The 12,324-nt window shown below is 39.3% G+C and overlaps 1 protein-coding gene across 1 annotated transcript in view; it reads left to right on the top strand.

The window, feature by feature from the left end:
* Hecw1 (HECT, C2 and WW domain containing E3 ubiquitin protein ligase 1) overlaps nucleotides 1–12,324 on the top strand; it is a 295,620-nt gene that overhangs the window by 47,106 nt on the left and 236,190 nt on the right. The gene's annotated exons all lie outside the window — the stretch shown is intronic.

Genomic DNA, 12,324 nt, shown 5'->3' with positions numbered 1-12,324 from the left:
TAAGGGAGAAAGAGTTTACTTTTGGCTCACAGTTTAAGGGTGCAGTCCATTATGATGGGGGAGTTAAAACAGCAGGAGCTTGAAGTACTGGTGACTTTACATCCATAATCAGAAGCAGAAACAATGTATGCTCAAGTTAGGGAAATTGTGTATTCTGGAACTAAGTTGATAATCACAAGATGAGTTCTAGGACCCATTGGATCCACTGTAACCTGGACTTCAGCTAAAATTCCATTGAGCACCTACCTAGCCTTCATAAGCTCCCACTTTAACTGGAGGGTCACAACGCACTTGAGGTCTCCTGGAATCAATGAACATTTATAATCAGTGTCTATTAGGGCCTGAAAGATCTGATTTTTATCTTTTACCTAATATTCAGTTGCCCTTTTATAAGGCTACAGGTTCCTTTGGGAAAAAATGAGAGAAAGATGAATAGTAAAACTTTTCAGTACTGTAGCATGGTGCTTCCTTGCAGGGAGTTAGCATCTCCATTTTTCAAGGGGTTCTGAGTTGGTAAGCTGGCTTAAGTCTGGGAACTGGCTGAGAGGATGTAATTCTGTAAACAGGACAACCTTTTATTTATTTGTTCTAATTTTTCCTGTGTGTACAGAGCAAGCTAGGACTTGGTAGGTTTCCTATCCATTTTGCTTTTGAAAGCACTATGATTAATTAGCCAGACACTAAGGGCTATAGAAGTCAGATCATTGTAAAGATCTTGCCTGTGCTGTCTGTCACGGAAAGGATGCTCACACTGCCTTTGATGAGTCAGTGCTGCTACTTGGCCCTTGCTACTCTAGGAACCAATTAGACACATTGCATTTACTTCAACTCCTTGAGCAGCTGCATCTCTCACTCCAAGGTCTGGTACACAAAGAAGAGCAATGGAAGAGCTCTTCAAATGTGCTGGTGCTTCTCACCAGTGTGAGAGCTTCAGTAAAGGGTATATGCCTTCTGAGCCCTCCCACTGTGAAGGATTAACATAGCAAATCCACTCCAGCTGTAACTGTTGAATAATGCAGGTGATTAATATTCATAAGCAATACAAAGATAATCTGTCAAGGAAATAAATACACACTGACTTCCTAAAATTCTTTGAAATTCTTATAATCTAATTTTATTTACTTTTTTCTGCATTGCTTTTTTCTGAATGCTTACGTTATTCTAGATATAGTTATATAAACAATATATATGTATGCATGTGTGTATATACATATGTGTCAGCCTCAAAAAACCCAAATAGCAAACTCACTGTATCAAGATCTAGATATAATTTCTATTAATACTTGATGCCCTGCAAGCATTTTTAATATATGCATGTGATGTAAGCTGCATATTTTAAAATATTTTTATTAATTCTTTGGGAATTTCATGTTACATTTTGAGCTTATTCACCTCTCTCAACTTCTCCCCTTACCATTCTCTCAATCTCTCTTCCCTTCCCACCCAACTTTGAGATGTCTTATTTTTTTCCCCCATTGAGCTAAGTTTGTGTTGCCCAAATCATTTTGGGATTGGGCTTGCTTTGATATGTGAGCGGCCTACCAGGGTTCACAGCATTAATGAAAAGTGACTCTCCCTTCCCAGCAGCTGTCAAATGCTAGTTTGTCCACAGCTAGCAGTGGGGTCACGTGTGCCTACTTTCCTCACTCTAAGCCAAGACTGTGGATGGCCAGAGCTTGCAAAAGTCTTGTACATGCTGTCACAATCATTGAGTACATCTGTCCATATGCCCTGTTGTGCCTGGAAAAGTTTCCTTACATTCAGCTACCACCTTTGGCTCATACAGTCCTTCCAGCCCATCCTCTGCAAAATTCCTGGACCTTGATGGAAGGGCTAGGGTAGGAATGCCCAGTTTGGAACTGAGCACTCCACAGTGTTTTGTTCTCTGCACTTTGAGGAGCTGGAAGTCTACGTGTAAATTGCCATCTAGTGCAAGAAGAAGCTTCTCTGCTGAGAGCTGAGAGATGTTCTGATTTATAAATAGGGAAATGAGACATTAGGGGTCATTTTAATACTAAGTCAGTTTAGCAGAATAATAGTATTAGGTGCTCCCTTAGGGCCTATGACCTAGCCTCAAGGTTCTTAGGCCCTTTAGTGGTGCCAGGTATGGCTTCCCTCATAGAATGGGCCTTTGCTCTGAGCAGAAAGTGGTTAATTACTCTCATTACATTCACGCCACTGTTGCACCAGTAAGCCTGTCTTGTAGCTTGCAAGGTTCACATCTGGATAAGCTTGAGGCCCACTTTTCTCCTCTGAAGCATAAAGTGCTCTATTTTAGAAACACTATCCAAATGAATATTCTATACGATTCTTTTCAATAGTGGCATTTGCTGTATATCTTCCACTTGTCTCTCCAAAGGCATCTCAAGTCTCTCACTGGGCTTTCAGGGTTAATTTTCTTGCTGTTATGATTTATCTGTGGGACAACATCAGAAACTCTGAAAGGAAAGTGGGGCAGTTAATTCTATGACTCTGTGAACTTTCTGGAATTTGCAGGGGGCCCCACTGAGCCTCTCTCTAGGATCTAGGGAGCTATGAGTTCTCAGGGAAAGCTAACACAATTCCACTGTTACTAGCTCCCAAATCATGCACCATTATTTGTAGTGTGTAGTGTGTGTGTGTGTGTCTTTTAGTCTTCCCTTAGTCTCTGACTTTCACAGTAATCTAGAGGCCCTTAAAAATACAGTGAACAATCTTGGTGGTGGTGGCGGCACAGGCCTTTAATCTCAGCACACAGGAGGCAGAGGCAGGTGGATCTCTGTGAGTCTGAGGCCAGCCTGGGCTACAGAATGAGTTCAGGACAGCCAAGGATACACAGAGGAACCCTGTCTCAAAAACAGCAAACACCAAACACAAAATACAGTGAACTAGAATCACCTAGAAAGGATTGTTAAAATACAGACTTCTGGGAATTTCCCTCCAGAGATTTTGGTTCTCTATCTTGGAAGGATCAGAGATTTTGCTCTTTAACAAGTTTCCAGATGGTGCTGGAGCTGCAGTTATAAGATTCAGACTTTGAGAGTCACCACCCTAAACATCAATTCATTATGTGAATCTGAGGTCCATAAAACTAACCATTTCTCCCTTGTGCTAATAATTCTGACAGTTATATACCCATAACTAAATCTTTACACATAGAAGTATTAGTTTCATTTAGAATATTTCCTAAAAGTTGAACATAGGTATGTGGCTATTTAAAGGTTTTGATCCTTATTACTAAATTACCCATCAGAAAGTTTTTGTGAAGTTTTTAGAGTTCTAATCAACTGATGAAGAAGCCTACATGTGAGAAAAAAAATATGCCAACTGTACATCTAACAGAGGAGTGGTGTCTAGAACGTACAAAAGACAGAAAACGGAGTTCTCTGAAGAAGGAATACAAATGGCTAAGAATTTTTTTTTAATGTTTGCCATTCTTAGTCATCAGGGAAATATTGCTTTGAGATTTTACATTATCCCAATCAGAATGGCCAGGATCAAGAAGGAAAAAAAAAAAGGCAACAGATGCTGGTGAGAATGTGGGGAGTACAGATTAGAAATAGATTTACTATATGATCCAGGGGTTTCTATATCCTATAGAGATGTCTGTTCATTAATGTTCATTGCTACTCTATTCACAATAGCTAGAACATGAAAACATCCTAGATGTCCATTGTCCATCTAATGATGGCTAATGAAAATGTGGTACTTATATACAACAGAATTTTATTCAGCTATAAAGAAAGATGAGATTATGAATTTTCAGATAAATGAATAGATCTGAAAAATATGCTGAATAAGGTAACTCACACCCAAAAAGATAAATGTTACGTAATTCTCATTTACATGTGAATCTTAAGGTTTGTGTTTTTAACTTGGAGTACATGTAAAATCCAAAAATCTAGAAAGGAACCTTTGGTGGGGATAGGAAAGAAAGACCTTAAGGGAAAGGGAAAACAGTAGAACACAGGTGACATGAAGGGGAAAGGGAGAATAATATGAGGGGAGGTTGACGTGGGGAGAGGAATAGGAGGTAAGGGTGATGAAGTGGGTAGGCAGGGGTATGCCTATCTTTAAGAATGCTTGAAAAAGCCATATGGGAATATGCTATTATGTAAGGCATACATTATACAAAGAGGCATATATTTATACTTAATTGGACCTACCCTACATAGTGTAGAATGGTCCTTTTAGAAGGTCTAGTTACCCAGTAAAGCCTCAATGTCAGGTGTGGGATGTTTTACCTCAAGCTGTCAGTTATAGATGTCCCTGCAATTCTCCAAACAGGTTATTCCCTTTGCTCTTGGAACTTGATGGTAAGACCCTAGTATTAAGTAAATCACATACTTCAGTCACAAGACATGGAGAAACCAAGTTCGTATCAACCAGAGAACTTCTTCCCTGCTTGGTAGCTTTCATAGTGGAAAGGTGCTATGTAGGATGTTAGGAGAAAAGTCACCAAATAATTTTACCCAGGTATGAACCCTATTAACTACGGTAATGACCAGCATGGTAAGATATGCCCATAGGTTCGATAGTGCCATGAATATTACTGGAGTACACAACTACTTTCTAGTTGGATTTAAGGCTCACTCCACTGGAGGAAACACACAGGCATGGTGCTAAGAACTCCTGTATGGGGCCCTCACAGGCTCCAAGGGCAAGCTTAACACTACCCTCTGCTAAATGGAGTTAGTATCAAACCACCCTATAAACTCAAATTTTTCTACCCACAGATTAGTTCAATTCTAACATCTCATCAGAGAAGGGTCTTTGTTTTTGTTTTTGGTGTGTGTGTGTGTGTTGAGCAGTAGTTAAGGCAGAAACCCACAGCTGGCCTAAGTACAAAGAATGTGTTCATGGAGTGCTCACCCACGAGTGATGCATCTATATCCTGCCTCCAGCTCAGGGACCATCATGGAAGGAGGCTATGGAAAGATTCAGAGTCAGAGGACTGAGAGGACTGGAACCAACAGTGTCTTCTGGACATGACAGGACCTCCACATTCATGAACTTAAGTTAGTTGTGGTTGCCTACACATGACCTGTCCAAAATAAAGCCACTAACACGAAGAGAAAGGATCTCATGAGACCTTATCCCTAACAGAGGCACTATTGACAATTAATGATTTCTAGAGCATGGAGGATCCATTTACTTTAAGGATACGGCTCCTGGTAGGTGACCATACTTCAGGAGATGGCCTCACACCATTAGTATATGGGCACTTGGATAATCAATTAAAAATAAGTGGCATGATGTTGGGGGTGAGTGGGAATCAATCTAGAAGAGTGGTTTCCAATGTGTGGGTCATGAACCCTTTGGGAGTTGGATGACATTTTCACAGTCTTACCAAAGACCATCGGAAGGAACAGATATTTACATTAAAATTCATAACAACAGAAAAATTACAGTTATGAAGTAGCAACAGGAAAATTATGGTTGGGGACACCATAACACAAGGAATTATATTGGAGGGTCACAGCATTAGGAAGGTTGAGAACCACTGATCCAGAAGGAATGGACGATGAATATGTTCAAAGTACATTGTATGAAATTCTCAAAAATTAGTAAAAGTATTAGATTTAAAAAAATACAAATGGATCACTGATCTTAACTTTAGACCTTGAACTCCAAAATTTCTAGAAGAATAATAGGAAGTATACTTCAGGGTATAGGTTCATATAAGGATTTTCTGAGTAGGACTCCAATCATCCAGGAAATAAATCCAAAATCAACAAATGGGATTTCGTGAAATTAAAAGAGCTTCTGTATCATAGAGTTCTCACACATATAAAAGAGAGTATTTTCTTATATCTTTGCAAATACAGCATTTTATTATCTACTAAAATTCTTGCTGATTTGTAAGGAAAATTGAACAGTGCTGTACAGCATATTTTGGTAAGTAGCGCAGTTAATGGATTTTGCATCTACTCTCATCCTATACTTTCTGGTTTATGGTCAGTATCCCAATGATCACTGACATTTTTATGTAGATCTCTATTTGTCATTTGTTTTAAAATTTAAGATATTCTTTGTAAGCTTTCAAAGAGATAGCTCTGTGGGCAAATGTGCTTGCCACCAAGTCGTGCCATACATTTATGGCTTTCATTTGAGTTCAACTCCTGGGACATACATGTTGGCAGAAGATAAGCAACTGCTGAAAGCTGTCCTGTGCCCTCTGCACATACATCATTGTAAGCACACATCGGTGCGTGCATGCACATTCATACTTATATACACACTAGATAGAGATGATAGATAGATGGTAGGTAGATACACAAGTGAATAATTATAATTTTAAGAGCACTCTGTTTATAATTAATTCCAATGTTTGCCATTTATACATGCACAAATTATTTATTTACAATTTGTTTGCCTTTGAACTTTATTTATTTTTGGTAGAAAATTCTTTACTCATTCTGTGGTCAGAGCTCTGAATTCTTACTCTGGTATTGGGTTTTAATCTTACAATTAGCAAAATGAAAATCGTCCTCACCCTGACTAAGATATAACTGTTCTTCAAAGGAGATGAATGATTTATTTTGGCTCTCCATTTGAGAGGATGTAGTCCGTTATTGTGGACATGGCATGGTAGGAGAGTAGATTGTGTCTGTGATGGTGGAGCATGAAATGATTGGCTAGTTACTTTACAATGTCAGTTAGGAAGCAGTTACCATGAACTGAAACTAGCTGAGCTACTACCTACAAATCTTACCCACTAGGGTAACCCTGTTACTTTAGGTAGAACACAACCTTCCAAAACATCACACAGTCTGAGGCCCAAGTGTTCAAGCATAAAAGACTATAGGGAATATTTAACATTCAATCCATAGCAGAATTTCATCTCCCTTCTATAAATTTCACTATCTTTGATTCAATGAACTATGAATTTAAAATATTCAGGGAAGAAAATGATATGTCCTGAATATTAATAGTTTCTATTATGATCATTCTCTAAACAAAACAGTACAGTAACTATTCACATAGCATTTACATTATATTGGATATTAAACTGTTTAGAGATGATAACCCAGAAGGATATGCATAGAATGTATGCAAATACTGTACCATTTTACAGAAGTAACTTGCTATTTAAGGATTTTTGGTGATCCAATGCGTCCAGGTATCAGTACCCTGTCATGTGCTGAGGGACAGCTGTGGTATGTTTTCCTTTCATGCTTTCCTGGCAATGCTTGTTGAATAATTCGTCACTTCTGCATTGGTTTGGAAATTCCACTTTTTTTTAATTCTTTATTAATTACACTTTATTCACTTTGTACTCCCTCTTTGGTTCCCTCCCTCCTCCCATCCCAATCCCTCCCTTCCTCCACCCTCTGCATGCATGCCCCTCCCCAAGCCCACTGATAGGGAGGTCTTCTTTTCCTTCCTTCTGATCCTAGTCAATTAGGTCTCATCAGGAGTGGCTGCATTGTCTTCTTCTGTGGTCTGGTAATGCTGCTTCCCCCTCAGGGGGAGGTAATTAAAGAGCAGGCCAATCAGTTCATGTCAGAGGCAGTCCCTGTTCCTATTACAATGGAACCCACTTGGATACTGAACTGCCATGGGCTACATCTGAGCAGGGGTCTTAGGTTATCTCCATGCATAATGATACTTGGTTGGAGTATGAGTCTCAGGAAAGACCCCTGTGCTCAGATTTTTTGGTTCTGTTGCTCTCCTTGTTGAGTTTCTGTCCTCTCCAGATCTTACTGTTTCCCACTTCTTTCCTAAGATTCCCTACACTCTGCCCAAAGGTTGCCCATAAGTCTCAGCATCTGCGTTGATAGTCTGTAGGGCAAGGCCTTTCAGAGGTCCTCTGTGTCAGGCTCCTGACTTGTTCCCTCTTCCACTTTTATCAGTCCCAATGTTTTATATGGGTTTGTTTCAGGAATGTTTATGGCTATTTTTTTTTTATTGGCTTTTTAAATCCTGCGCTAGAACCTCAAGGTTCACTGTCATCAGTTAAAATACCTTTAATGAGTCTTGTTTTCTTTCCTTCCAAATTCTTAAGTAGTAACAAAAACAACTCCCAAATAAAAATGTTACTGGGCCTAGTTCCTCAAGAAAGGCCTGTAAAGTTAAGGTTCATTGCGTCTGAGGGACAGGGTCTTTTGCCTGTGGAATTTAGTACTTCAACATTTGGCCTCAGATTTCAACTACAGCCTCTCACCAGTTATTATTTATTTTTATAATTTATTTATATCTAATTTTGAAAAAAAAAAGACTTTGAACTATCTAGTAAAACACACATGAAAAATAACATTTTGAGACAGTGGTACACAGTTCCTTTTTGTACGAGTTGAACTGAAGATGTCATGAGGTGCTCATTGGGGAGACCTAGAGGCATTTGGAATCAGGAGGGTGCCAGGGATTCTCTGGACTGAGGCTACAAGCAGTGTGGGCTGCCATGTGCTTGTGCCATCTGGCAAGGATAGACACGCTATTGCCTCCTTCCCTTGTCGGGGGGCCAGGAGCCTCGGTACTGCCCTCGATGTACCAGGAGGGCACAGTCAGAGTAAAATGGACCAGACTTGGCCACAGTGGCCACAGACTGTTCTTCCCATAACTAGAGAGGCGGAGTCGAGAGCAGAGCTGCCCTGAGGTTGTGTATAGCTCTGAGTGCTGTCTTGTACTCTGCAGGTCCTTATGGCTTGAACTTGTCTGTCAGGAAGTGTGTTAGGAGCGAAGGGCTGTGCTTGAAAGCAGAAGCATGCAGTCTTTGGCTCTAGTCAGGAAATTTGCCCTTGTCTCTATTTATAAACTGCTCGATGGCTTCAGAACCTTTGAACTTTTGGAGAAATGCCAGAAGTTAGTCTGGCTTAAAGTTTAGTTTCAAGGACTTCTCAGTCCATTAATAAAAGAGAGAGAAACAAGGAAATAAATAAAATGTATCCTCACTTTTTACTAACATAAACTTTATCAATGCATCTTTAAAATTTTTATAGTGTTATTGTACATATAATTCTCTTTCTTTTCATCTGTAACTTCTGTATTCACAGCTAGAGATTCTCAAAATACATTGGTGGGCTCAATGAGCATAAAATTTCCAATTTTAGCATTTTACATGTGAGCTATGTTAAAGTATACATATATGTGCATAATGATGTTGGAAAATCAAATGAGAAGCAAGCTTCTTGTGTGTGCATGTGTGTGTGATTACTGTCAAGATTATTAAGGACAACTCAAACTGTAATAGTATAAAGTATATCGATTAAAACATTAAAGTGTTTTTAATATTTTCTCTGCATTTGAAAGGACGTAGTTATCTTACTTAGAGATCTTTTTTTAATTTCTCTGAGGCTTTTTATCTAGAGACAGGCATCATGAACCTACTCTAATCATTTACTTTTTCATAATCATTTTCTCACTAGTCAATCATATCAGCACTCATGAAATCATGCTATATGAGTTTAAACACAAGGAAAACAAAGCAAAAGTGATAATTCCTTTCTATTTATCATATCATATGAGTTGTTTGCAGGTGTTGGGTTTCTGTGTCTCAAACCAGATTTCTAAGGGAGCCTTCTTTTTAGTTCCTTATTCATGCATCTGGATCAGTGGTTTTCAACCTGTGGGTCACTACCGTCTTGGGGATCAAATGAGCCTTTAACAGGGTTCACCTAAGACCATTAGAAGACATAGATATTTGTATTATAATTCATAACAGTAGAAAAATCGCAGTCACGTAGTTTAATTTTATGGTTGGGGGTCACTACAACATGAGAAACTGTATTAAAGGGTCACAGCATTAGGAAGAACCATTGCTCTAGATAATCCATCAGTCAACCTATGTTCATGAGCAGCTGCATGGCTCAAGCAAGTGAGAGTGACTGGGTCACAAGGAGGCTCACACATTCAGGCTGGTAAAGAAGCCCAACGAGGAATGAATCCTAATCTGTCTGTTGTATAACAAGGGTAGGGATGGATGAGGGAAGGCTAACTCCTGGCCTGCTCTCCTACTACTGATATTTTAGAAAGGATGAGTTAGTCACATTAGAAGTAAAAGTTTCGGGTTGGAGAGATGGCTCAGTGAAATGGATGCTTTTCCAGAGTGCCTGGGTTCAATTTCCAGTACTCTTATTGCAGCTCACAACCATCTATAACTGTAGTCCCATGGAGTCTGATGCCTTCTTCTAGTGTGTAGACATACATGCAGAGAAAACACCTATATACATTGGATAGATAGATAAATAAATAACAAAGAGATAGATGATGTATAAAGAGAGATGATAGATGATAGATAGATAGATAGATAGATAGATAGATAGATAGATAGATGGATAGATAATAGATTTTTTTTAATAGGAGAAGATAAAAGTCCCCTGCTAAGGTTTAGATGTGGTTTGTATGTATTCCTGGGAGTTTGGACTGATGACGTGGGAGACAGTGAACCTGATGCAAATCCATCAGCTTGCGTGGACAAAGGATCGAAGTGATTCTCACAAAACTTGTTTCTCACTCAAGGGTGGATATAGTGCAAGACTACCTGTCCTTGGCCTCTTCCTGTATTCCTCTTTACACTGGGATCTTTTCCTCTTGTGTAAACCCCCACTGTGATGGCATCTACCACGAAGTCTCTCCAGAGCCGAGCCTGTGGCGGTGCCATGCTTCACACCTGAAGGACCATGTGTTAAGAAAGTTGTCTTTATGTACTATCCAGCCTCAGGCTTTTCTTTGCAAAACCGAAAGGGGAGGAGCAATTACATCACCTTTAGAAGAGGGATGCTTTGCCTATTTTATACAACACAGTTTACATTATACTCCAGACTACATTTGTTGCTGGACAGAAAGCGTAATAGAGATCATTGCCCATTAAAAAGCAATAAGAAACTAATGGCGTTTCAAGTCATTCTGTCCATCAGGTAGAAAATAGTGTTTTAATTTTTTTATATTAACAATGGGTGGGAGATTTCACAGGCCCTGGGGAAAAGCTAGGAAATATGGGGGGAAAACAGAGCTTTGGCTAACCTAGTAAGAGAATACCACATATCACACGTATCTTCCTGCTCCAACAAGTAAAATTACTCTTCCTTTCTTTGAGCCCCCACATGTAATCTCCATTTCTCTCTTGGCGTTTGTAAATTTCTAACTAGTTTGCTTTTACAAAGTGGTTTATATTCAAGGCTTGAAGATCAGATTCTAACACACCAGAATTTTAGAATAAAATGTGTAAGCAGAACATAGACTTTATCTGTTGGTCTTTATTAGTTACAGAATGATATATCAAGCTGACAATAAAACCAAAATAATTACTTGAGGGAGATAAAGGAGTGGTTGCCAGTAGGACTTTAATTTTTTTTTTCTGTGATGTTGAAATTGTTTTTCTAGAAGAATGTGTTCATGCATCACTTGTGTTTAATATTAATGAGGAAAGAAATCCCATACTCTCCCTGGGTATATTATTAGGTAATTACCAGGAATCATATGCTGCTTATTGTTACACTCATGGCTGGGAAGGAGGACTTCAATTACCAGTTCTGTTCTCTTTCCACCGCATTTTCACGATTAATGAGATGGGCTCCAGAAATGAAGAAAATACCAATTTTTAGGTAAAATATGCAGACTAGAGCAGTGTTTCCCTGAAGTACTGTTGCCGTGTGAGCTGAGCTCCACACTTTGGCTGTTCAGCAGAAGACCCCAGCCTAATGCAGCCAGTGGCTGGCCAGTCAGACTAGTGGAAACTAAGCTTCTGGCTCCATGAGAGACCTTGTCTCAAGGCAACAGACGTTGGAGAATGATAGAGGAATTGACATGAGGTCCTACTTTAGCTTCCTTGCATGCCCACAGAGAGGCAACCCCGCCCTACACTCAGGTGTATAGACTGCCCCCACCCAAAATATCATGCTATATCTTTCCACGCATAAAATAACAAAAATGAATGTCCTTGTCAATGGTGTAACATCTATCATTTGTCCAAAGAGAAAGTGCTCAACGCATGAATTATGCAGACTTGGAGAATGAGGACAGGAAAGTGGGATGGATTTAGGAAAGGCCTGTCATTAAGTGCGTACCATTGGCCAATGAGAAGTGAGAGTAGCAAACTGACTGTGTGACACTGGAGCCAGAGAAGGTTTATAGATGCTAGAAAATAAGTCTGTTGAAACAGGTAGGGAGCGGCACATACTATGTACAAATATCTTATATATATATATATATATATATATATATATATATATATATATATATATATATATAAAGTGAAAAAGAAATGTACAGTAGGTTAGCCAGCTAGGGGAAAGACCTATGAACCACTGCGAATTGAAACAAACTGGTAGCTTTGTGTCTAGGTCAGGTTTGCAGCTCCTTACAAAAGATTGATGGGCCCACACTATGAATGACTGGCAGAAA

This window comes from Psammomys obesus, unplaced genomic scaffold (assembly GCF_907164565.1).
Source record: "Psammomys obesus unplaced genomic scaffold, mPsaObe1.curated_primary_1811, whole genome shotgun sequence".
NCBI classification, from domain to species: domain Eukaryota; kingdom Metazoa; phylum Chordata; class Mammalia; order Rodentia; family Muridae; genus Psammomys; species Psammomys obesus.
The sequence above is the reverse complement of the archived record's forward strand: the minus strand, read 5'-3'. Positions and strand labels throughout refer to the sequence as shown.